The sequence below is a fragment of the Astyanax mexicanus genome, chromosome 8 (assembly GCF_023375975.1).
Source record: "Astyanax mexicanus isolate ESR-SI-001 chromosome 8, AstMex3_surface, whole genome shotgun sequence".
Classification (NCBI taxonomy): domain Eukaryota; kingdom Metazoa; phylum Chordata; class Actinopteri; order Characiformes; family Acestrorhamphidae; genus Astyanax; species Astyanax mexicanus.
Genome location: NC_064415.1, coordinates 52,867,098 through 52,894,477, shown reverse-complemented (window position 1 = coordinate 52,894,477; position 27,380 = coordinate 52,867,098). Strand labels below are relative to the sequence as shown.

The 27,380-nt window shown below is 39.1% G+C and overlaps 1 protein-coding gene across 2 annotated transcripts in view; it reads left to right on the top strand.

Annotated features, from left to right (window-relative positions):
* The window catches only part of spsb4a (splA/ryanodine receptor domain and SOCS box containing 4a), a 77,207-nt gene that overhangs the window by 23,521 nt on the left and 26,306 nt on the right, over positions 1–27,380 (top strand). The window lies entirely within an intron of this gene.

Genomic DNA, 27,380 nt, shown 5'->3' with positions numbered 1-27,380 from the left:
ATGGTAATATACATTATTTACAGCATTTCTCACAGACTGATGCTCACTAAAGGGTGCATTACTTTGGTAAATTGGCAACATAATATTTCAGAAGGTTGGATGTGCTGACATCCATTTTGGACAGTTTTTTTTTGGCTTTTATTTTGTTCATATCACCTGGAATTAAAAATAAAATGCATATTAATTTATTTTCATAGTTTCCAGCCCTAGATGTCTCTATATTTGCTTCGATTTAGAGCTAAGAGCAGTTTGAGCTGCAGCTGCGGCATGCCTGGAATGCCGACGATCGCTCGCTCAACATCTTTATCAAGGAAATTGGTAAATTGGCAACATAATATTTCAGAAGGTTGGATGTGCTGACATCCATTTTGGACAGTTTTTTTTTTTGCCTTTTATTCTATTAGTATATAATTTATTTTCATAGTTTCCAGCCCTAGATGTCTCTATATTTGCTTGGATTTAGAGTTGAGAGCAGTTTGGACTATAGTCTCATATTCTAAGGGGATGCAATGTTCTCCTCTCCTCCGCAAACTACGTCCTTCAAACATTCTATCGAGACCACAAGCAGATATTGATTATTAATGTTTCAAATGACTTAGAGCAATGAATCTGCCACACACCTGGGAACACTCTGAGGCCCTTGTACAGGAGGCACTTTAAAAAGCAATCTAGACAGAAATGCAGCTTAGCCTTTGACTTTCCTTACTGAAGTTAAAGATCGATATTTGTCATTTAGAGGTATTGCAGTTGTTTTTACACCAATAATGTGATGCGTAAATACAGAGCTTGGGTGAATTTGGTTGGTTATATATGAGTAGCTAGTACTGTAATTTCACTGTACATGACCTGATTATAGTGTCCATTATGTTTAATAGGCATTACATGTTTGAGCTGGTAGGTGTAGTTGGTTTAAAAACAGTAGTTTTAATGTATTTGTTTGATTTATTTAGAACATTTAAACATTTGTATGCCTCGTTTAAGCAATTAAAAGGCTGTTACTGCTTTATTATTGCTTTATTGTTAATTGTAAATATTTTTAGCATTACGTACTTTTTAATTAAAATGAGTGATCATGACATGCCTTGACATGACAGCAGCTTTGCATTTCTTACTTTGTTGAAAACATTGAGTGTATCCCAAAGTGTGTTGATGAGGATTGGGAAACTATATGGATGTTGAATTGTATCATTTCAGTCATATCGATGCATGCCAACATAGGCACACTAACTCCCCAAGACTCGCCCCCAATTTGTCTTATTTAAGCTACTGCTTCATTACTCCACATGGTGGCGCTAATAAAAAAAATAAGGTAAACCTGCAGTAAAGAACCAATACATCCATAATTCCTAGTATTTCTTGAAGCATTTTATCCTATTCAGTGCAATTACATTTACGGCATTTTGGCTGGCGCTCTTTTTTAGAGTGACTTACAAGGTTGTTCCTGAGTTGGGCCAATGTAGTGTTTGAAGTCTTGCCCAAGGGCTCATGTTGTTGTATCACAGTATAGTCATTCAGACCTGGAATTGAATCCCAGCCTCCCACATGATTTGGTAGCTCATAAGCAGGTAGTGGTGTTATCCAGTGTGCCACACCAACCGCTGTGGCGTAACACAGATGCTGTGAGGTATAGTTATAGTATTATCTTGCCAAATATCAAGTATGGAGAACAGCTCTAGAGTCTTAGAGCAATTCCTGTGTTGTAAGTCAGTTTTTTTTTTGTTTTTTTTTGATGCAAGATCTCCTCCTCTCCTCCTCTCATCTGCACGACTGAGCTTGTTTGAAACGTTTCCTCTAAACTGGCCGCGGTTGGCGTGCGTTTACGCGGCTCAACGGTTTGTTGCCCGAGGCCGGCTGTTAGAAGCTCTCGCAGCTCTGTTTGATTTCCGACATCAAGCTCCACAAGCTTCTCTCATCTGCCAGAACAAACAGCTCTTCAGGGAGGCGGAGTTCTGGACGGTTCCGGCCCGCCTCCTGCGTGAGAGTCTTACACAGAGTCTATTCTTCTTCGATAATAATGCTTTGTCAGAGGCAAGGTCGTGGGATCGAAACCACTTCACTGTGTGTTGACTCGCGTTTATTTAGCTGACAGAAGATGCTTGAGGGATGAGTGTGTGTAATTTCAAAATGGATAATAGGACAGCATGATGGAGATGAAATATTATACTGCATCATAATGCTATGTATTTCCTTTTTTTTTTTTTGCTGAGTATTGGTCATTACACAGCATTTCGCGGATGCTTTTATCCAACACGACTTATAAATAATGATGTACATTAGCAATAGAGGACATAAACAATTATTGACAGAGTAAAAGTCAGATAGAGGAAGAGGAAGAAGGGGGAACAGGAAATGAGTTTAGAGTAGTTAGTGTGTTAGAGGTGTTAGGAGAGTAAGTGCTCTTTGAAGAGCTCTGTCTTCAGGAGTTTATTATTAAAGATAGTGAGAGATTCTCCTAATCTGATAGTAGAAGGTAGTTAGTTAGAGGTGTTAGGAGAGTAAGTGCTCTTTGAAGAGCTCTGTCTTCAGGAGTTTATTATTAAAGATAGTGAGAGATTCTCCTGATCTGGTAGTGGAAGGTAGTTTGTTAGATTTGTTAGGAGAGTAAGTGCTCTTTGAAGAGCTCTGTCTTCAGGAGTTTCTTAAAGATATTGAGGGACGCTTCTGCTCTGGTAGTGGAAGATAGTTTGTTCCGTAAGGGCTTTGAATTTAAAAAGTAAATGTATTATATATACACAATGCTATATATAAGCTATAAATACTCCAGTATTCTTTTTTTATGACTTTTTATGGGAAATTTGTCAAGTCTTTCCACAGAACTCAATAAAGAAAGACGTCACACATTTGTCACGGTTAAACTTGAATAGCATTTAGAGCTGAATAATAAGGCAGCTAGCTTCTTTTCTATTCATGAGAGCGTCACCTGAAGTTTGGCAGTCGTTTCCAAGCTGAAAGCGAGGGAAGCCGGCAGGATTAGCAGGATGCTAGCGGGGCGCGTTTAGCTGTTTTGACCTCTGTTTTACTGGAGTCCTCTAGTCTCTTTCATGCCTGTGTGGCAGGGGACTGAGACTGAGAGCGAGGCGGCAGTCGTTTTCGGAGTATTTGAAGCTGAAAGTGGTCTCGCTCGACTTCAGATGGAGGCAGCTCAGTCACACAAATTGTTATAGGGGGAAGCTCAGCGAGTGGCCAAAGCCAGCCTGAAAAGCTCTTCAAAGATTCCTCTAAAAGACCTGCTTTATGTGGGATGAATCGTGTGTGAAGGTGGAGAGAGCTCAGCTTGGGCTTAGAAGTGAAACTGCTCGCAGGAAAGTGTTCCTCCCTGTGGAAAGCTACTTTTCTCACAGCTAGGCTGTAGAAAACATTGCGTAGCTGCTTTTTTAGATATAATAGAGAAACATGAGGAAGACTGATGGATGGGATTGGATGGCGCGAGCGTGAATGTGAATATATTGGGAGTTCCCCCAAAAGCAAGTTCTGCACATTAATGAAAAAAAAAAATAAAATATAGAAAATTCTGTATTTGGTTACACTGACATACGTACGTTTTTTCTTTACATTTTTTAGTTGCATAAGTTGAAAAAATTATAATACGTTCTGTTCTGTGTTAAATCTGTGTCAATGCAAATTTCAGATCTTTACAAATCAGTTCAAAACCTCTTTGGCCTCATTTAATATTATCAGGTTTTAGAAGGTGTGATTCTGTTTGGTTTGTCCAATTATGTCCTAAATCTGATGTTTAAATAGGTATGTTATTGTGGATTGTTAGTTTTATTGTGTGAAATAAGACTATTTTAATCTTATCTCAGGTCTAATCATCTTTGCAAGGAAACGTATGTTTTTTCAAGAAAATTATTCGTTTTTTCCTCTATTATGATTTTTTCCTATTAATTTTACCCATTGCCAGGTTTTGGAATAATAATCTTACTTAAAATTTTACCTAATTTTAGGTGACTTGAACTTAAACTAAGCACAAAAAATCACTAATACAAATTTTCCGAGTCTTGTTTCCAAATTTAAGGCAAACAAATTGAGTTTTTTTTGCTTGATTTAAGTCTTCTCTCATTTTGAGACTTTGCCATTGTTTATTTTAAGACATATTAGTAAGAACAATTGCATCATATAAGCATCTATGTCTACATATACTACATATATTTAGGCTAGTTTTTGCCAATTAATCTTTTACAGTGCAGTGGTGGCTCAGTGTTTAGCACACTAAGTTATCAATGGTATGGTTGTGGATTAGATACCTGGATTTCTGCCAAATTAGAATAATAGGCTTTATTTTTTAATATGAATCTGAAGCTTATATATATATATATATATATATATTGTGGTAGGCCCCTGGGGTTAGGGGCGTGATCACTGTGACCCGGAAGGAGGAAGCTCACAGAGATACACAGACACGGGGAGTAAATGAACTCAAATCATACCTTTATTTGCAAAGGATGCCCTCCACCACACCCAAAAATAACTCAATTAAACATAGCTACCGCCCAGTGGGGCTCTAGAGTCTGTAGAGTTACTTAGTTTACTTTTACGTGCTACATACGAGTCCGTGCAGCCTCAGCCCTCAGCTCCCCAGTGTAAGAGTTCCCCTTCAGTGAGCTGAGGCTGAGTTTTATACCTGTATACCTGGCTGCTTAATCAGTCCGGATGCGAGCCAGCTGGGACACATTGGGCTGTGCGCTCCGGCGTGGGGCGGACCCACGATTCCCCCGCCTCCTCACGCCACAATATATATATATACTCTATGATATATAATGTATAAATTGAACATTGATATTTGATATTTTAACCATTGTTTAACTAGTTGGCCATGTTGCAAATAGCATTTATTTCATTTTTGACTAGTTTGCGCTGCATCAAACCTTTCCTGAGTGTCCGCTGTCAGGCCTCGAGTCAGCGTTAGCACTTTGTGTTCTTGTCTTTAACCGCACTGGCTGATCTGTGACCTGAGCTGCATTAAGCACTAGTATATGGGAGAGACAATGCATTAGAGAGACCGGGCTTGGATATAACATACAGTACATTAATACCGGGCAGCTCAGAGAGAGAGAGAGAGAGAGAGAGATTAGGCTACATGTAAGAGGAATTTTGCTGGAATGCTCAGATAAGACTGTATATGTGTGTGTGTGTGTGTGTGTGTGTGTGTGTGTAGAACAGTATGTAAGCCCTGATAATGTGAAGCCGGAGGAGCACAGACGGAGTGTGGGAGAGATGATGTGTGTGTGTTTGTGTGTGTGTGTGCCCATGTGTCCATGCAGCTTTCAGCGCTCCATGACCACATGCTTTGTCACTAGGGGTGGGAAACATAATCAATTCTTAGATGCTTTATGATTGTCTCTTAAAAGATTAGCACAGAATCACAGAGTTGTCATAATCGGATTGTTACAAAGGCTCAGAGACGTTGCAGACTTTATAACGTTAAAGAAACATTGGATTCTTTGGAGTAAGCCGGCTTTGAGACACAACTGCAGTCACCAATATGGCACTGCTGTTGAGTATATGTGAAATAAATGGCCTGAATGCATGGTGAACACACAATACGCTGATTACTTTTAAAAAACTGAACAGTATTCATGGTTATTTGAATGGTTATAGAAGGATTTAATGCTAGAATTACATTAAATTATAACTACAATGCTCCAAAGTTCAAAGTGATAATAATCATTGGCTTAATGTGCATTAAAAATGCCAAATTTCCTCTTTAAACCAATAGGAAAGCCAGTATCTCCTGTAAAATAAGCTGTATGATGCTTAAAAATACAGTTTAACCCTTGTGTGGTGTTCATATTCTTGTTACTCATTTACTTTGTTACTTGTATTTAATTCAGCAAAATTAAACGCAATTCTACATTAAAATGCTTTACACATGCTCGCTTCAGCTAAATTGCAAGCAATATAAACAGCTTACATGGTTAATATTTGCCCTTTACCTTTCTTATGTTACATTTCTTTCAAAAAGTGCTACTCATTACAATCCAGACCATGAATTATTATTTTTATTTTTTTATTACTGGTAGTTAAAAGCAATAATCTTAACAGTAGATTGTCCATAACAGTATTTTTTTTCTCTAGGTGTTAGCACATGTATTACTGTTTATAATTTGTTTGATAAAAAGTATTAGAGGGGAATTGGTAGGTTTTCATATTGGAAAGGCAATAGAGCAATGGTTTGAATGTGTATGGTCAAGCTGACTCTCGAGAGGGGTGTCTAGTTACTGTAGACTAGTAAATGGTACATTTAGAGAAAAAACAACACAAGCAAGCTAATGTTAGCCATCTGCTAACATAAATGAGCTGGGGATGGTGCAGTCTCTAGGGCTTGTACTCACAGCAGGTAGCTGCTGGTAATGATAGCGAGGACAATCTGTAATATTTACTCAATTCCGAAGGTGTCTGGGTTGAAATGGATTTGAATCACGAGGAGCTTTGAGATTTCTGCCCCTATTTGGTATTAAGAGCGCGAGTGTGTGGATGCGCGAGTGTGCCACGCAGCATCTCTAACAGTTCATTTATTACCGCTGTAATGATTCATCTGATTGCAAATGAAAAGCAGCAAATAAATGCTGTGCGATGTTCCTACACACACACACACACTTTCATACACACCTCAGTTCTCCCGGCACAGCATGGGAATATGCAGGAGCCAAAGCTCCCATGCGAATATGTGCTGCCAAGCCCTGCGGCACTGGAGAGACGGAGGGGCAGACTGGCGTCAGAAGCGTCCGTAAATAATGACGCTATTTTAGTGGACAGTGGACACTGTGTACCGTTCCCACCTCTGTGTCCGAGGCTAACGTGTCCGTAACGAGGTCCATGGGAGCATTGGCTCCATGTCAGTGATTATTAAGTATGACAGCGCTACAGCATGTTCGCCTCGTACTAATTACCGGCATGCAACGAAGCAACAAATGGCAAAGCTGGTTTAACTCTGAATTGGCATCGGCACAGCATGGATATAATTGGGAGAGTCTCTATGTGTGTATGTGTGACTCACTTTTTTCTTCCCTGCTTATTTCCATCTTTTTTTTTTTATTCAGTCTTTTCTCTGACTCTCTCTCTATCTCTCTCTCTGTTTTTTTTTTCATAACTCAGACTAAGGCTCAGCTGAGCTTAAAAGAAAAAAAGCTTTCCATATATAAAAGGCTTTACAATCCAGACCTTCAGTTCAATGGATTTCTTAAATCACTGGTGGTTAATAGCAATAATCTTAATCCGAACTGTAGATTATCTATAAAAGTACTTTTTTATATGCTAGCATTGGTATTATGTGGCTAACCATAGGGAATCAAGCAGCACATTTTAATATACGTATGTATTACTATTTCTAATTTGTAAAAAAAAAAAAAAAAAATAGATAGATAGATAGGTAAACAGGAATCTGAATCTATTTTTTTTTCATATGGTCAAGCTGCTTAAGATGGATAGAGTGATAAACTCTTGGGAGGGGTATCCAGTTAGTGTTTTAAAATGTCTTTATACACTGAAAAACATGTACAGTATTACTATGTATAATTTATAAAAACATCAGAGGGAAATTGGTAGGTTTTCATATTCAAAGAGAAACTGAATCTATTTTTTTTTCATATGGTCAAGCTGCTTAAGATGGATAGAGTGATGGACTCTTGAAAGGAGTATCCAGTTGTCATAAATGTCTTTATACACTGGTAAACATGCATTAATTGTTCTAAGAGAAATGGATTCTATTTTTTTTTTCACATGGTCATGCTGCTTAAACTGGATGGCGTTATATACCTTCAGAAGGGGTATCCAGTAAGTGTTTTTAAATGTCTTTAGACACTGGAAAACATGTACAGTATTACTATTTATAATTTATAAAAACATCAGAGGGAAATCGGTAGGTTTTCATATTTAAAGAGAAATGCATTCTAGCTGGTTTAGCTGAATAGAGTAATCTAGCACTCTTGAGAGGGGTATCCAGTTAGTGCTTTAAAAGTCTTTATATAGTGGAAAACATGCAATGAGGGCTATTTTTGATGATCAAGCTAGTTAAGCTGGTCAAAGTGATGGACTCTCGAGAGTGCTGTCCAGTTAGATGTTTTTCAATGTTGTTTTTATGATGGTTCACAAGCTTAGCTCTGGTTGGTTTCGATGGTCTACAGGCATGATTAACCCATGCCGAACAAGCTAGACAGTCAGGCAGACAGTAACCACGCTTAACATGCATAGTTGACTAGCATGACCAAGTTGGTCAACCAGCTTCACCAGCACATCAAGCATGGCCAAAATATCAAATTTCAAAGTTCAAAATCATGCCGATCAGCTAGCTTACCAACATAGGGTATGCTTTCACCTGGACGAAAACATAGCTTTTCAACCACCTTGCCCATCAAATCCCAGCTTGTAGCATCTGAAACGAGCTACCAACCAAAGCTGGCCTTGAGCTGGATTTACCAGCATAGGGATTTGCATGCTGGGGATTTATTTTTTTTTTTTTGCAAAAGAACACTGATTCTGTCAAACTGACAGGATAAGAGATGCAAGGCAGCAGCAGCAGTATAGAATATTACATAACTTGACATATAAGGAGTTAAATGCCAGTTTTAGCGGCCACTCCGGGAACAAAACACAGTGCTTGTATTTTGTTTGTATTGTTATTAAAACACTGTTTGTTGTCCCAACCGTCAGTTAAAATGGAAACAGGAGAGTTGAGGTGCACATTGGTTTTATGTTTTTCGAATGTTTTTACAATCCCGGTTAGCACTCGAACATCCCTTTCAGACAGCTTCCTCTTACATACAGCGTCCACAGTTAATCCTGTTGGATGTGGTTGGTCCTTCTTGGTGGTATGCTGATATTACCCTGGATACCGTGGCTCTTGATACATCACAAAGACTTGCTGGCTTGGTCACAGATGCGCCAGCAAGACGTGCACCAACAATTTGTCCTTATTTGATCCCTGCTATGCCACTTAAAATGTTGTGTGCATTGCAATATTTTGAGCTAAACTGTGCTCTTAGCCTGCTAATTGAACCAACCTTCACACTCTGCTCTTACTGGTGCAATGTGCAATTAATGAAGATAAGAAATGAAAATGTAGGATTCATTGAATGAATAGGGTTTGAAGAAGGTTTGTTTAGCAGTTGACTGTTGGAAGCCATCATTTGTTTGCTTTGCTTGTCTGTCTGTCTGTATCTCTCTCTCTCTCTTTCTGAGAGCAGGTTGTTGACGCAGTGCCCTGACTCGCCTGGGATTAAGCACACCAATTAGCCAGGCTTTAATTCCTCAAACAATTGCTGTCTGATCTGTGCCTTTGCACCTTTTTTCCTCTCCAGCGATACTCGTCCGCCCCATCAGCTCGGGTTAGGGTCGAGAAACGAAAGAGACGCAGAGAGAGAGATAAAAAGAGAGAGAGAGAGAGAGAGAGAGAGAGAGAGATGAGATGAGATGGTGCCAGGTGGATGCAGAAATGTGGGACGAGCGTCACTGAGATAATTGCTGTCATTCAGAGAGGCAGAGACAGGGTCATTGTCACACACAGACAGTGGCTGGGAAACTACGCTGTTCTAATTTTGCCCGCGGCTTGGCTCCAGATTTCTGGTTATGTGTGTGTTTCTATGTTTGCCCTCAGAGTTTCAGCAACTGTCACTCATTTGGGTGAGGGCATTTGAGTTTGTGTCATTGCGTATGTGTTTGTGTCATTGCGTATGTGTGTGTGTGTGTGTGATTTGTACACAGCCTGCCTCACACTCTCTGCACGATTTTGCTAAGTGCATTTGTGCAGTAGCGTGAACTAGCGGAAGGCCGCTATATGGGTCAGTGGGTTAGCGCTGCTACAACCCAAAACCCGAGGGCTGCGCCTACCGCAGCTGAGGGATCATCTGCATCTTATCAGAGCGATTAGCGTCCTTGCGGGCTTCCAGGAGCTTGAGTGTGCTTGAGAGCATGTGTGTGTGTGTGTGTGTGTGTGTGTGTGTGTGTGTGTGGGAGGTAGAAGGCTGTGCTGTATGCCGGCAGCTACTGTATATAGCGTAGCATTGCAATACTTTAATACTTGAATACTTTTATTTATTTATTTATTTATTTATTTATTTATTCAGAATAAGACCACTTCAGTTTCTGAATCAGTTTCTCTGGTTTTTGCTATTTATAGGTATACTGTATTTTTGAGTAAAATAAACATTGGTGTTTCATTCTATAATCTACGGACAACATGTCTCCAAAAATTACAAATAGAAATATTGTCATTTAAAGCAGTTTTTTGCAGAAAATGAGAAATGGCTGAAAATGGCTTTCAGACCTCAGATAATGCAAAGAAAACATATTCATTCAAGTTTTAAGAGTTCAGAAATTAATATTTGGTGGAATAACCCTGGTTTTTAATCGCCGTTTTCATGCATCTTGGCATGTTCTCCTCCACCAGTCTTACACACTGCTTTTGGATAAACTTATGACACTCCTGTTGCAACAATTCAAGCAGTTCAGCCGTTTGGTTTGATGGCTTTGGTTTAATCATCCATTTTCCTCTTGATTATATTCCAGAGGTTTTTAATTTGGTAAAATCAAAAGCAACTCATCATTTTTAAGTGGTCTCTTATTTTTTCCAGAGCTGTATAATAATCTCGTATAGAGAGAATTAACCAACAGTATTGGCAAACAGTCATAACCATAATAGATCCATTCACAGGTGAAGTGGATGACCTTAATTATCTGTTCACGATGGCAACTGAGAAAATGTGCGGTATTTGCATATTAGACAGCAAATGAACAGGAGGTCAGAAATTGAAGCAAGAAAAAATGGGCATGCACAATAATCTAGACAGATAACTGACAAAAGTTTTAAAAGATGTTTAAAAGATGCACTCTTGAGAGGGATATCTGGTTAGAATCCTGATGCTGTACTGTACTGGATTCTTCCACTAAGGATGCTTGTGGAAGTAGTTCCATCTAGTTCCATCTAGCTTTTGAACAAGGAACTGCAGATTCTATTTTTTTTTTTTAAATATTACATTGTCCAGAGTTTCCACACATTCTGAAGATACCTACACTATACCTGGAAACGCATAGTGTCACGTTATTTATTGCAGTGATTAAAAACTAATTCCTTTTGTTTCGCATACATCATCATCTTTAGAGCACACATCTGCACTGGTAGCTTTACGAACACTAGTCTCAGTTCCAAATACAGGGTCATCGGTGCCATCTGGAAACATCTGCATGGCACTTTAGAGTCAAGTGGAGACAAATATGAACTGTTCAGTATGACAGGCCAGAGTCTGAGTGACATCGCTCTGCTCAAACACCCGTCTGCCTCAACTCTTAAGGTAATTCGATGTGACAGCAGTGGGCAGGGCAGAACAGGCTGTCGCCCGAGGGGTGCCAGGCTTCTGTGGGCGCCACCCTGCTGCCAGTTTATGATGTCTTATGAGTTTATAGGCTGTAAATTATAGTGTCTTTAGTTGGCAAAACCAACTTGAGGCATGGCATTTCTGGAATTTAAAAGAGTCCCATTTTTGGAAGGTTTAGAGCTAGACGGTTTTGAGTATTTAGATTTTGTGGGAACTCCTTGGGTGGGTTTTCAATTAAGAGATTAAGAAAGAGTTTACTAAGATTATTGGTTCTCAAACTCATCATCAAGGGTCTATTTAAATTAGAATTTAGTCTAAACTCTCAAGGTGTGAGTCTGAGACAGATCTTTGTAGTGAATGTCTTGAGTTTGAAACAAGTGAACCCCAACGACAAGACACTCAAACTCAGTTGAGTGTCAGGTCAGTCTCAGATCTCTGGTAATTGCGTCTGAGTCAAGTCTCAAGCTCCTGGAGTTTGTGTCTAGGACGAGTCTCTGCGATTAGACTCTAGGTTTGGTCTGGAAACACTAGGGTTTGAGTCTAAGATGGGTTTTTGGGGTGAAAATAAGAATTGAGTCTTTAGGATCTGTTGTGTCTAGGACAAGTCTCTGTGATAAGAGTCTGGGTTTGGTCTGGAGCCATTAGGGTTTAAGTCTAAGATGGGTCTTTGGGGTGGAAATAAGAGTTAAGACTTTAGGCTGTGGAGCTTAAGCATCTGGTGTTTGAGTCTTGGGTGAGTCTTTGTGGTGAGAGTCTGGATTAAGTCTTGAGCCACTGGTGTTTGTGTCTGAGTTAAGTCTTTGAGTTGGAAGTCTGAGACAATTCTTTAGTCTTTGGGAATTGAGTCTTGCAAATGATGTCTTTGAGCAAACAGCTGGACCATCTTAAAGGTTCCTGAGGACTAATCTATGAACCATTGGAAACCATTGGAAATGTTCCGCCAGTGCTTCAGGGTTTCCTCAGAGTTCCCATGTGTTCCCCTGAGATATCCTATGTAAGAATCACCTTATATCCTATATAAGGTGATTCTTGCTACAGGCACTGAGCATTTGGTATCATGGGAAAAGTTACTGATACTTTTAGCCTAGTTGTAACTGAGTCGCCAGTTAATCTGGATATAGGATGCTATTGGTAATGTCTTGGTATATCAGGTGAACTGGCTGTTGAAGGCATGTTGGGATAGTATTGACGAGTCAAATTAGTACAATAGTCTAATCTCTCGACTGAGGCCAGCGTGAGGGGGAAAAAATGAAAAGCTAATGACTCTGCACTTGTTGCGCACAGCACCTAGCTGCAATGCATTATGCATGTGTGTTCGCCCGTCCGTCCGTCTCTTATCAGCAGGCAGGAGCAGCTGGTGTCGGTCGCGTGCGTTAACCCAGAGAGGCTTATGGGAAATCAACGCATGAGCGGTGGGCGTGCGCCTTTTAATTGGCCCATCAGCAGCCGTCAATCAGAGAGGCCAGACCTGCTACTATGGTTATGACAAAGAGGCTCTGGCACATGAAGCCACAGCATTTGTATAGCAAATGTCAGCCTTTTTGAAGCCTCTGTTTGTGAGATGCTGGATGTTGGCTGTGTTTGTACAGTTAAATGTGGAAATTGTTTGCTGTAAAAGTACAGTACATTTTAATTAAATGTTCACAAGACCCTTTAAGTTAAGTCTCAGCTCTCTTGGTTGCAAATCTTGAGTTTGGTCACAAGCTTCTAGACTAAAGTGTCTAGGGTCTGAGTTTCAAACCTCTGGGGTTTGAATGCCCTCAGAGACTTGCTTTCCAAAGACAAGACTAAAGACTATGGAACGCAAACCAAGTCAAGACTCTAGTCTCCAGGAAACAAGTGGGAAGTTATGTCTCTAAGGTGCAAGTTAAAATTAAAGTTGGTGGTACTAATGAGTCTCATCTGTTTTATGCCAAATCAACACAATGTTAAACACAATGGTGTAAAAACAATGGTTGTGGTGTACTTGCTTAATTCATTGCTAATTATAACCAGCTTACATTCCAACTTATGTAAAGCTGACTCAGCAAGAGGCCCACACGTTTCGCTGTATGACTTCGCTGAATCGACTGCACCTGCCGGTGATGGTGGGATGACTTCATGGATGAGCGAGCAGATGGAGAGCCGGGGGACAGAGGGAGAGGAAGAAAGAAGGAGCGTTCTGTTTTGGAAAGGTCCATGTCGGAGGACAATCAGCTTGGCGGTTTGCTAATTGAGAGGATTAGGCACTTGGATCCAATTTCGGCTAACGCTATATATCTGTAGCTCCGCGCTGTCATGTACAGCTGTTACATTTGTTCTCGTTACTCCGCACAAACACAATGACACACACAGGCACAGACGGTGGCATCCAGCCTGCTGTAGATGAAGAGACGAAATCGTTTATAGAGGATGAAGCTGTATTGACAGGAGAAAGCTGATACCCTGGCCTACTTTTCCAACAATGATGCCTCAGCCTTTAATTCTGCATTGAAGACACTGAGATAGGATAGATAGATAGATAGTAAGATTAAAGTATACTAAGCATTATTATGCTAAAGTGCACTAAAGTGTTCTTGTAGCCACATTATTAATCAGTATATTTAAAGAGTGCTACTTTAATTGTTCAAAAATAGTATTTAAACATTTACACTACTTCATGTATGTTACCCCATATTTTAAATATGCTTACAGTAAAATGATAATACTTTTAATGACTATTACAACAGTATCACTATTATACACTAGTATATTAGGAATGTACTAAGAACTGATATTAAAATATATATTTCAATATATACAAATATGCTTCTTGTTCCTGTCTTTTGTAACACTTCTAGTATACTTCGTTGGGTATAAAAAATATATTTTAATATACTGAACGACAATTTTTAACATTTTTGAATTAGTAGTAGTAATTTAATTTGCTTTCTAAAAAGTTTTATGATACATTGTACTTTAAGTGAACTACTGTAACAGTTGTTTTTAAACACTCTTTGATAAAAATGAACAAAAGTATATTTGGAAATATGTATTTAAAAAGTATATTGAATTACATTAAACTAAAAGTGTACTTCATGGTAATCTATTTAAAAAAATACACTATATTGTATAACTAAATTTTGCTTTTAAAACATTTGATGAAGCAAAATATGAATGTATTTTTTATATATTTTAAGTACACAATTCTGTATATTTACAGCATATTAGACATTTCTCTATATGTTTTAATTTCAATAACGTATATATATTTTTTTCACCAGGCTAGATTATATTGAGTGCATTATATTGAATAGTACATTAGCTAGATTATATAATGTTCTTATGAACAGACATTATAAGGCATTATGAAACCTGTTTTTATGAAGTCACCTACTTGTATGTACTGTATGTACTTGTATGACATACAGAATTATCTACAGTATGTTCCTATGAATATTTTTTTAGTAGTTATTATACTATTATAAGCTTATGACAGCTATTTATATTTATTATATATACAAATGTGAATGCATTATGAATGCAGAATTCATTGGAAATGTTACCAAATGTTCTCCAAATGTTTCTTTTTTTTTTTTACTAAAATAAAGGGACCTTAAATTTAAGTATGGAATGTGCTGCACCAGCATTCGCGCATCAGTGAGTGCGTGTGCCCATACCGTCAGTTTATGAGCCGTTAGCTTAGTCAGCTCACTCACCGTATCTCCCCGCAGGCACGTTTCACAGAAAACAAAGAGAAGGCTGAAATTGTTTGTTGACTGTTGAAAGCTCACGTCCCAGGCCAGGCAGCGTTTTTTTTTGTTTTTTTTTTGGAGCAGGTCCTGCTGTAGCTTTCTTCAAAGACACGAATCACAGCTTGGAAGCTTTAAACACACTCCAGGTTAATAGATTCATCAACCCCTGACCAGCGAACACTTTGTTCCATCTGTGCTTTGAAGTGAACAAGACTGCGAGGTTTCTACAGGAACTTATGTTTGAAACTTATGTTTCAATCAGGGCCTGATCGATGTATTGTTTGGCCAGTTATATCAGGTGATAGATATATATTTTTTGCTGGGTTCAGTGTGGAAGGAACGTTGTCCACCTACCTGTAGTAACATTATTTATAGAAGTTAATCATTTAAAGAAGCAGTTGTTAATTAGCTCATTTTGTTGTGCCTTATTGTTCCTAATGAGCTTGAGTAATGATTCTATATGTCACCATAAATAGTCCATTGGTTAGAGAGATAGATGTTTACTCACTGGGTTGTTGGTTTGATACCCAGGTACTCAAACTTAAATGTTTGAAAGTGGTTCTCTCTGGTACCAAATGGATCAGTGGTTGGTTTAAGTGTTTTGATATTGATTACTGAGTTGTTGGGTCAGTACCCATATCTATTAAGCTGCCATTGTTGGGCCATTGAGCAAGGCTCTCAACCCTCTATGGTCCAGGTTGAGCATATCAATTCAACCCCATTTGGGACATCATTGCACTGAATAAGAATAATAACAATAAATTATTTTTCTTTTTGCTTAGAAGGTGGTACTTCATGGAATCTGTTGAAAAAGTCAAGGTTCTTTATAGAACATTGTCAACTGCTTTAAGATACTTAGGTTAATGCTCACAAGGTTAAATGGTTAACTTTCTTGAGTTCTATATGGCACAAGAAAGAGTGCAATGGTCTTGCCACAAGCTTATTGGTTTAATACATTGGTTATACTTTCTGCACTAGGATGACCCTAGTAAGCCATTGTAGCTAGGATAATTTGGTACTGGTATCCTGTTTCTTCAGTAGTAAAAACAATAGGCCAACATTGAACCATTGCAACTCAAAGTCCTATCTGAGGTGATAAATGGTGTCCCATTTTTTGTAAGGTTCATTTTAATCAGTGGCGAGCCTGTGTTTTTTGATGCCAATATTGCAGTGAGCCAGAAATTTACCTGAATAAACCTGCAGGCATTTATAAGGTATGCTAATAGACTGTCGATGGGGTGTGAGATAACAGTGAACATTGCAACTTGCCTTGAGCAGGGTCCTTATGGTCCTATATCTGGTTTGACATGGTTTCTAATATACAAGAGAAACTGCAGAGAATTCTGTAGTTTTGCAACTCAGCTTTGCCCCCACTATCCTACATTATTCTTTAATCAGTGCCTCTATTAACACACTTCTTTAATCCTTTTGAGCATGTTAGCTTCTTGACCACGAAGGAAACAAGGTTTGAAAGGTATGGAGTCGTGCGAAAGAAGACAACGGCCCTGGCTTATCCACCGTGTCCACCCACCGTTAGGGCGCGAGAGCCCCGACTTCCTCGTTTCCTTTTTGGCGACGCGGTTTCACGCTCCGAGTCTCTTTTTATTTGTTTTCTCTTTTGTTCTTTCCGCCTCATCTTCCAGCACGTTCTATCTGTCCTAATCCGTTCCACAATATTTGCACATCTAATTGCCCTAAGGAGTTTCCGTGGAAACAGACATCATTCACACACGAACAGGAACAGGGCGAGGGGGGGTGGCAGGGGGATGTGGGATAAAATAAGGGAAGAGTAAGCTAAAATAAGTGAAGACAGTGTGTCGGGGGAGCTGTCTAGCTGAGATTGAGTCGTGCACAATGTGCACTGCTCTCGAGTTCTTAAAAAAAAAAAAAACTGGCGACACTGGTTTACTGGCTGTAGCTGTATTTGGAGCCCACTGTGCTATTCATAAGATCTGTCTATGAGTGTGTGTGTGTGTGTGTGCATGGGCGAATTTGAGCAAGCAGCCCAAATTTATATTTATATTTAGATAAATACATTGCATAACAGTGAATATTTTTTATTCTGAGGACTACTGCCACTACTGCCACTACTTCCAATCCCAGATCATTATGCATGCATCAGCAGCCGGAGTCTGAGAGAGAACAACTGGATGGGTATTCCCAATGTAATGTTGGTTAGCACAGGCATCTGATAGCTGATGTATCAGAGCTGGGGATCTGGTGCTTTCCTCTGAACGTGCTGGAGATACTCTGCTGTTTCTGCATTGGTGGGAGTTTAAAAAGAGGTGATGGCTGAGTGTTGAAGGCAATACTAGTAACTAATTAAGTGGGGTAATTGCCTTCCAACTTGAGCAGAAAATATAATTCTAAATACTTCTAATTCTAAATAAATGACTAAAAAAGTAAAGAACAGCAAATACAATTTACTGCATCATGTCTCATGTCACTGTCCTTACCTGGCCTTTGCCACTGGGTGACACTACAATGTACTTTCAGGGCTGAGTGTGCGCCATCGCAAGTGATAGCAAATGTTCCATTACATAATTTATGCAAACATCAAGCAACATATGTTCCCTTTCCCAGGCGTCAGAGATAAAGTCGCTGTTATATCTTATCTACAAAATGACCGGTCTCATTATGATCCTGAACAAACATCTTAGTAACCGATTCAAAGGACTACAGGTTAAAGCAGTTCACTGTGTCTGGTATAAAATGTTTGCTGCCAACAAGCATTGTCCCATAGTCCGGGAGTAGTTTTCTTTAAATGTGAGTCAAGATGTTATTAAAGAAGATAGTGACAGGAAAAATCCCTATGATAACTATAAGACAAGCATGTCTCAGAAGGCTCTCTCTATCTCTAGAAGTCTCTAAGACAATACGGCTTCTCAAAGAAGTCCTTAGGGATTTCCAGACAGTCCACATTTGTAGCGCAGTCCAATGCATATATTATAGGGATGCTCAGATCTTCAAATCAGGACCTTGAAGCCAATTGAAGCCAAGTCGTGGATGTTGTTCTCGCTAGAAGTTAATGATAAGTAAATGTAGTAATTAATTGGCCATTTAGTGTCACACCTACCAAAGATTACAGATTACTGAGACCATCTGGAAGGTTTGAGAACCATAGCCTAGTAAATATTAGAAACTTCTGCGAAGGAAATCAAGAATTAAAGTGAGAAAATAACTTTAATTGTTGCCCAGAACAGTTTAGAAGATATTGGCAAATTGAGGAAAAAGTGGACAGTCTGGAAGGCCATGAAGACAATTTGGGGACCACAGCTTAATACAAATTAGAAAGATCTGCTGAGGGGAACCAAAACTTAAAGGGACAGACAATCTCCAAATTGTTTCCCAGAACAGTTTAGATGACCTTGGGAAATTGAGGAAAGTCTGGAAGTAAATTGACAGTCTGAATGGCCCTAAGAACATGAGAAACATCTACTCATATGAGCCAAGAATTAAAGAGACAAATTCTCCAAGATGGTTGGAGTGGTTTCCAAACTGGCCCTTAGAACCACATGAATGGTCCAAGATAGGAGGAAGTCATGGTCTAAAGCTTAGAACTAAAGCTTGGTTCCAGAAAGATAGTTGGTTTGATCCCTTAGACCAGCAGGAAATTAAGAGTAAGGTAGTTAAAAACAGAACATTCTACTTCCTTAACATTTATTGGTTTAGTACTCTGTGCTTCAAGAAACCAGACGTACTAAACCTGACATTTAACAGGTAACAGGTGATTGTCAGGTGTGATTTATCAAGGATAGCACCTTCTCAAAAGGGACATGTGCAGGTTTACAACTTTTTTAAATATTTCCGCTGAATGCTTTGGATGTATACATCAACATCAGATACAGAAATTGCTGTAGACAATCTGTCGGCTAAGAGGTTTAATATAAGTGTAAGACTGGATTACAGCAGACACAAACTACTTCCCGATTCCTTCGTTACTTCCACTTCCATGATCAGGTGCAATTGTGTCCATCAGCACCCTGCGCCTGTAGAGCTGTGAAGCGGGGAGATTCGTATTGATCCACCCAGTTGTTTTTTGTCTAATGATGAGAGAACAGGAAGGGAATACAGCTCAGAAGCACTGTCTCTGCTTCTGTCTCTGCTTCGACTTCAGAGGCCATCAGATACACCTTCTCCTTTAGCCCTGAGCCACTGACACCTCCGATTTCACCCTCCACCATTACGTCTGCTTCTCACTCGTCCTATCTGCCCTTTCCCACCGCCGCTCTGCATTCTGGATCTCTGTGAATTTAACTTGCTGCCTTCTAGCCTTCAGTGGGAGCCCATGTGTGAATTCTGATAGAGAGCAAATTCTCTCTCGCGCTGTTTTGTCTTCTTTGTTCCACTGCAGGCGTCGCGAAGGGTTCAAAGACTTGAGTGAATCAGCATTTGTCCTTCAAAGCTCTGCGTTTGTGATGAGCTGGTGGAAATGATTAGCAAGTGAGTCAAGAAGTGCCACTTGTTCCTACCAGTTTGAAGGCTCTTCTGCATTGTCAGGGCTGTCAGAAATCTTTGCGTATGGAAAAAGGTCGTTTGTGAATGGTAAACAGTGAAAGGAACTTTCGCATTGTCGCTTTGTTTAGTTTCCAAAAAGGTCTGCTGGTGCTTTCACACATTCCTTGGATAAGTGTTTGTTGTGTCTGTTTGTTTCTGCCTTTGCCTTTTCAAGGAGCTTACGCCCGAAGAGTTGCACTTGACTGCGTTGACTGTGTTGAGAGGAGTCTTAACGAGAAAAAGTTCTTCAAGGACTGACTGGTACTAGAGTAAAAGAAAAAAAATGGTAAAAATGCTCTAATTGCTACAGACAATTTGGATTACTTAAGCTGATTAGGTCAAACTAACCCAAAAATGCAATGAAAAAAAAAGATAGATAAGATTCGCAGTCCACAGTTTTTTTTGAGTAAGATCAACGGTTTGGCATACCTTTATGGAAGGTGAATTGATTTAATTGAATTGTGTGCCTTATATTTGCTTAAAGCAATCTTGTAAGAAGAAAGACACATTTCCCATTGGCTCTGGGGACCATCTGTTTGCATACTGGGTGTGTCTTTCTCCACATTTATTTAGCCCTATATGTTCCCCTGTGGTACGGCTGCCTTACCTCAGTGTTGGAGTCTGTAAGAGCAAGTTACCGTTTTTTTTCTGCTTTAATACCTTTCTTGACTTGACAGATTCAAGTTGTGTTGCTGGATTCAATTTCCAGTCCTGGAGATTATGATTTGGCTGAAATATCAGAACATTCCACATGAAAACATGCATTTAAAGGGCATTGAATCCTACGTTCATCTGTCTCTATAACTTTAAAGCAATAAAGAAAACTAAAAAACATAAGATCCCTTTACTAGACGAGTTGCACTTGACCGGGTTAAGAGGATCCAAAGTTCGTTGAGGACTGAACTGGTATCAGTCATGGTCTTTCGCTGTCTAATACAGGCAGGTTTTAAATCTATTCTGACAGGTTTGCTACCTCAGAGCTCAGTACGCTCGGGGCAAACAGGGCACGGCAGGTCACAGTCTGCATGCCGTAAGCAGAGCTCAACTAGTGTCGAGAAGTTTATCCCTGCCCACGTCCAGTCCAGTTCGCCCGGGTCGTTTTACCACTGTGGGCGCCAGGCTCTCTCTCTCTTTTTCTCTCTCTTTCTCTCTCTTTTTCTCTGCTCTCTGATCTATCGATCCTCCGCTAGGCCTGCATCTCCTCCTGCTACATGATCTCCTAATCCATGGGAATTGTTTCCCTTTCTGTGTTCTTGTCTCGTCTTCTGTTCCTCAATTTACTGTTTTTGGCATACCCAAGCTCATTTTTTTACTTCTATTTATCGATTAATGAATGTGTTTAATGGATGTGAATTTGTGGTGGATGGTCTTGAATAGCTTTTCTCCTCAACATAATCCCAAATTAATTCAAGTCTGCTTGAGAAGATGCTCCTCTGGTAGTTTCCTAGTTTTAAATGTCCTCTTGTGCATTCCTGCTTTGTGCTATTAATCATCTATTAATATTATTAAAATCCAATGTCACCTGACATTAGCTAACTGTGCTAAGGCAACTTGAAAGACTACGTTCAAAAACAGGGCTTTGAGTGGCTGTTGGATTTATTATATATAATAAGAAAATTACATGTATAGTATGACATATACTTTATCAGTTTCTTGAAGACAAAATGTAATTCCTTTATGTTTAAACCTCAGCATGAAATCTATAACCTGGTATGGCCACGCCCACAACTCATATCATTGGCCACTAATGGTTTGGGGATTGAAAGTGACTCATGCAACCTTTTGATAAGTAAAACTAGCACATTTTCCATTCACTCCTGATCCTATCTATTAAACTGAGTGAGTACTGGGTGTGTCTTTTTCACAATTGCTCACCATCAGTGTGTAGTCTCTCCCTCTGCTAAATTCCCCTATATAATCCCCCAATATTACATTGTGCTTGCACCATGATCCACTGCAAGTGTTGAAGCTATCCTCTCCTGGTGCTATGTGTAGGGTCATGTGATTGGTTCATTTAATAACATTGGTGCTTTGGCTTATCATAATACTACTTTCAATTAGTACATGGCACACAAGATTGACTGAGTATAAGACTATACTATAATAAGGTGATTAACTCTTATCTTGTGCTGCTGGCATGCACGGAGAAAATCTTTTCGTAGGAGAACATTAGCTAGTTTGGAGGTCAGTTCCTGACTGTGTGACTATTTGTATCCCAGCAAAAGTATATAAAAGCACCAAATGGTCAAAGCTTTTTGTGATCTAACATTCTATAAAAAGTGATACATGGAATTGTGCGATCGATCCACAATTTGGATAGAGATTTTGTGTGTGAAAACAAACCAGAGAATCTGTCCTGGGAGCAGAATCATTTGATCAAGACAATATTTTATTTATTTTTTGCCCATAAAGCCACCCAAGAAAGGATAGTTAGAAACTTTATCCTATCACCTATGCATCTCCTCCTGCTACATGATCTCCAAATCCATTGGAATTGTTTCCCTTTCTCTGTTTTTGTCTTGTCTTCTGTTCCTCAATTTACTGTTTTTGCCAGACCCAAGCTTATTTTTTACTTCTATTAATCGATTAATGAATGTGTTTAACGGATGTGAATTTGTGGTGGATGGTCTTGAAAGCTTTTCTCCTCACCATAATCCAGATTTCATTTCAAAAGTAATTTATATCTGGATAGAGATTTTGTGTTTGAAAACAAACCAGAGAATCTGTCCTAGGAGCAGAATCATTTGTTAAAGACAAGATTTTTTTTTTTTTTGCCCATAAAGCCACCAAAGAAGAAGAAGTTAGAAACTTTATCCTATCACCTATGTCCTATTGAACCTTTGAAGCAAGTTCAGAGCTGCTTCTCCGGACAGCCTGCCTCATTGTCTCTTTGGAAAGTGAATCATATCAGTAGTTCCTATCTCGGCTGATGATCTGCAAACTGTAAACTGGATCTCTTTCACCAACGGCAAGATTACATTCTCATAAAGAAATTATGGATTCTGGCAGCCATGTGCAAATGTGCATGCCTGGTCAAATTCATCACCAATGTACTGTATCTGTGTGTATGAAAGTGTGTGTGTGTGTGTGTGTACGTCTCTTTGAAGGAGGCCGGGAGGGTGAGTACGTTTAATGCTGTGCCGTTTTTGATGTCTCTCTCATTGCTCTGCCGTGGCTTGTTTATCCGAGCATAACGAGATGCTATTTGACATCCTGTGACGAGGAGCCGGTAGTTCTCTTCTGCAGCTTCTTCTTCTTCTACTTGCTTGTGTCTCTCTGCCTTTCCCCCATTTCTCTATCTCTCTCTCTCTCTCTCTCTTTCTCTCTGTCTCTCTCTCTTTCTGCTTTGATCTGCTAAATGAAGCTTCTCACCCTGAGCAGCACATTAAAGGAGTGCACCTCTTTAGATTACGATGATGTGCAAATTGCACATCAATTAAAGCTGCTGCTTGTGGCTCAACGCTGATATGGTCATCAGTCACTTTAAAAGAGCGTTAATGTCACCAGAGAAAGAGAGAGAGAGAGAGAGAGAGAGAGAGAGAAACACAGGGGAAAAAAAGGGGACAGGTATCAAATGGTGGATATGGATACAGTGCTAAACGTTCACAGGAATGAAGATGAAAGGGAAAAGGTAAAGGGTGGATTCTCACGTTTACAGGAAGAGAGAATATAAAAGAGAAAGATATATGTCAGGATCTCTGGTAATGACTGACATGACTGGCTAAGATGAGTGAGGAACTACAGAGGGAAATTCTTTTATTATTTTTGGTACATTGATATCATTTTTGAAAATGTTTTGGTGTAATAACAGAAGGTTAGGAAGGCTAGGCTAATTGCTACAAAGTTTATACCCTTTTGAACCTTTTTCCATTTTGTCTCTTTATAACCACACACTTAACTATATTTTACTGAGATTTTAAATGATAGACCAACACAAAGTAGCATGTCATTGTGAAGTGGAATGGAAATGATACATGGTTTTCAAAATTGTGATCAAATAAAAATCTGAAAAGTTTGTCTCTACCAGCTTTGTGCATCAAGAGACTGAGATTTTTGCCCATTCTTCTTTTTGCAAAACAGCTGAAGTTCAGCCAGGTTGAATGGAAAAAATCTGTAAACAGCTTTTTTTTTAAATCTTGCCACAGATGCTTAATAGAATTTAGGTAAGGACTTTGATTGGGCCATTCTACCACATGAATATGATTTGATCTAATCTATTCCACTGTAGCTCTGGCTGTATGTTTTGGGTCATTGTCTTGCTGGAAGGTGAATCTTTAGCTTAGCTAAAGTATGGTTCTATTATAAATTGATAGTGGTGGTCATGGATCGCAATTTAGTGGTCAGTAGAGTAGAGTAAGAGTAGTCAGTTTCAATCTCTGAATAACTGCTTTAATTGCTGGCATTAATATAATGCACAATATAATTTACAGCACAGGCTTCTGCTAGCTGATGGATTAGAGCTGGGGATCTGCTAATGGGAAGGTTCAGTTGTGTCAATCACTGGTATTCACTATTAATAATGCAGTGCTTTAAATGCTGTTCTGGGTTCGTTTGTGACCTCCTGGATGAGTTGTCCATGCCCTTTTGAAGTAATTTTGGTAGGCTGGTCACTCCTGGGAAGGTTCACCAGTGTTTCATGTTTTAGAAATTACTTTGTGACCTTTTCCAGACTAATAGATTATCATCTTTTTTTGAGTTTCTTCAGATCACAACATAATTTGTTGCTTTTTGAGATCTTTTAGCTGCTTCATGTTGTCAGACAGGTTTTATTTAAGTAATGTCTTGATTCTACAGGTCTGGTAGTAATCAGGCCTGGTTGTGGTTAGTAGTGAAATTGAACTCAGCTTTTTTCACAAAGAGCGCGATTGGTTTCGTTTTTTCCCCTTAAATGAAATATTTACTCAGGTTGTATTTGTCTGATATTAAAGTTAGTTTAATAATCTGAAAAATGTTAGTATGAAAAAAAATGCAAAAACAAAATAAATCTGCAAGGAGGCAAATACTTTTTTCTCGTCACATTTAACCTTGAGCCTTCCTAACTTTCACTTATATCCTGCCTGAGCTCACTTCTGAGGTTCTCAGCTTTTCTATATGCCTGACTTTGATCTTGGATCTTGACATGCAGATCCAGGTTTCAGAGATACTGTGCTGGCACCTGAAAGGCAAATCCGTCCAGGAGAGAGCTTGCATCAGAACGAGCACAGGAGGCCTGCTTGTGATGAAACTCTTTAATAATTATGCAAATCTGTGCAGCTAATTTCAGAGAACTTATCATCATGTGATGCTCACTGAACCACAGCCTAATTGGAGCCAGTAATATATAATGCATTATTTACAGCTCAGAACAAAGTTCAACAAGTCAGGACTGAGTGTGGGAAGTTAGATTAGTTGAACTATGAGTCCATTATTAAGATATGATGGTCGTGGCCTGAAGACTGCAAGTTGATGCACTGTAATTCAAAAGGTTTATTGTAGATTTTACTAAGTTACCAGCAAAAATATGACAGTTATGGATTGTAAAATTACAGTAATTCACTGTATAATAATAGTATTAAAGATTTTTTAGAAAATGTTATGGCATAAATAAATATATTTATTCTTTACCAATAACCATAACATCACTGTCCTATGAAAAACAAGTATCTCCAATTATGTTGACAGACAAATGGTCCCTTTAGACTGTGCCAAAATTTCATTATGAACAGACCAATAGAAATACTTCAAAATGACCTGAACTAAACTCTTTTTTCATTGACTTCCTTTGAAAGTTTAGTAGGTTTTTTTTTCTCTCTCCTTTCCTGTACAATTATAGCTAACCATACACTGTAAAGAGTTTCACTGTAAATGGACAGTAAAATAATAAATGGCAATAATATTATATATTATATATGATATTATTTTTATTATTTTATCTGGAAAAATATATTGTGCAAAAAAACATGTATTATTATTACAGTTATATGATACAGTCACATAAAGGTAATAACAGAAGAAAATACAACGATATAACAACATATATAAATAAGAAAATATACTATGCAAACTGGCAAGGCTAGATTAAACCATAGATACATTCTGAATTTTTAAGATCTTGAATCTAGAATCTTAATCAAGCCTTTGTAAAGTTGTTCTAAGTTTTGGAACACAACTGTATATTATAAAAGGTGTATTTGGATAATAGTATTCAGAAAAAATTCTGAGTAAATGCACCTCCACAGTAGTTATTAACTGTTTCATCACTGCAAAGTAAGACTTTAAACTTTATTCTTTAAATGGCGCTTTGGAGAGTCTTCCATTGTAACAACTTTAGAACACCCTAGCCAATCCAGTGGCTCCCAAATAGTGCAGCCAACCAATCAGAGATTCACAGAAGCCATAACCGGCCTCTCTTTCTCTTGGTGAGTAGGATTGCCCTCCATCTCCCCGATCTATCGCACAGTGAAGCACAGAAAAAAATAAGAGACCACTTAAAAATAATAAGTTTCTTTGATTTTACCCAATTGAAAACCTTAAGAAGAAGATAGATGATCACAAGCCATCAAACCAAGTTGAATTGCTTGGATTTGTGCATCAGGAGTAAAGGCATAAAGTTATCCAAAAGCAGTGTGTAAGACTGGTGGTGGAAAGCATGTCATGATGCATGAAAACTGTGATTAAAAACCAGGGTTATTGCACCAAATATTGATTTCTGGACTCTTTATGAATAACTTGTTTTCTTTGCATTATTTGAGGTTTGAAAGATCTGTATCTCTTTTTTTTATTTTAGCCATTTCTCATTTTCTTCAAATAAATGCTCTAAATGACCATATTTTTATTTTTATTTTCTAGAGCTATATATATATATATATATTTTTTTTTTTGCAGTTTAAAAAAGTTGTAGAGTTCCTCATAGACCCTAGCCATGGTTGACAACTTTAAGCAGTTCATCGTTCCCTATTGTCAAGGCCGTCCTCTTCTGGTATATGGGTAGACTTGTCTCCCTCCTCCCTTTCTCTTTCTCTTTCTCCTTCTCCATCGCTTCCAGAATTTCCTTTTCCCGCCGGTTCCACTCCTCCTCCAGCCGGCGGTACATGTGCAGGGAGAAGTGCCAGTATCCATTCTCCATCAGCATGTCCTCCACCCGGTCCAACAGGCCAGATACCTGCGCCCTGTCAAAGGGGGTCTTATTGTTCAGGACCCTGTACCTGTACCTACACTTGGTTAGAAGCCAATCCATGTGTTCACCGCCTTGCTGTAGGAACTCCTGGATCATTTGCCCCTGCAGCCGGTCACCCAGCGTGAACACCACCATGGTGTGCCTCCATACGCCCTCAGTCAGCAGCTCCATGCGCTTCTGCAGGGCAGTCCGGTCCGACCGCGTAAACTGCAGCAAGGGCAGCACAAGAAGCAGGGCCTGGGGGCCCGGATCACACAGAGACAGACTATTGAGAAGCTCCAGTTTCTCCTTTTTGGGTACGTTGTTCTCCTCCGTGCCCCAACCGTACGTGTCCACCACGGTCAGCTGGCGGCCATCGAATGATCCATGGGCAACTGTGGTGCTTGAGCCACCCCACGTATCGAACGACAGCCCACCCAGGAGAGTGTTGCCTACAGAGCTCCTGCCGGCTCGTTTCGGCCCAATGAGGAGAAGTCTCACAGGGCCGGTGCCACTGATGTCGTGTTATGTGTTTATATATATATATATATATATATATATATATATATATATATATATATATATATATATATATATATATATATATACATATATACTATGTTGCCACATGATTGGATTAATTCTCTTCAGTTTCATTATTGAAGAGAAGAATTTGAGGTCTGACAGTGCTACTGGGCTTATCCAAAAGCAGTGTGAAAGACTGGT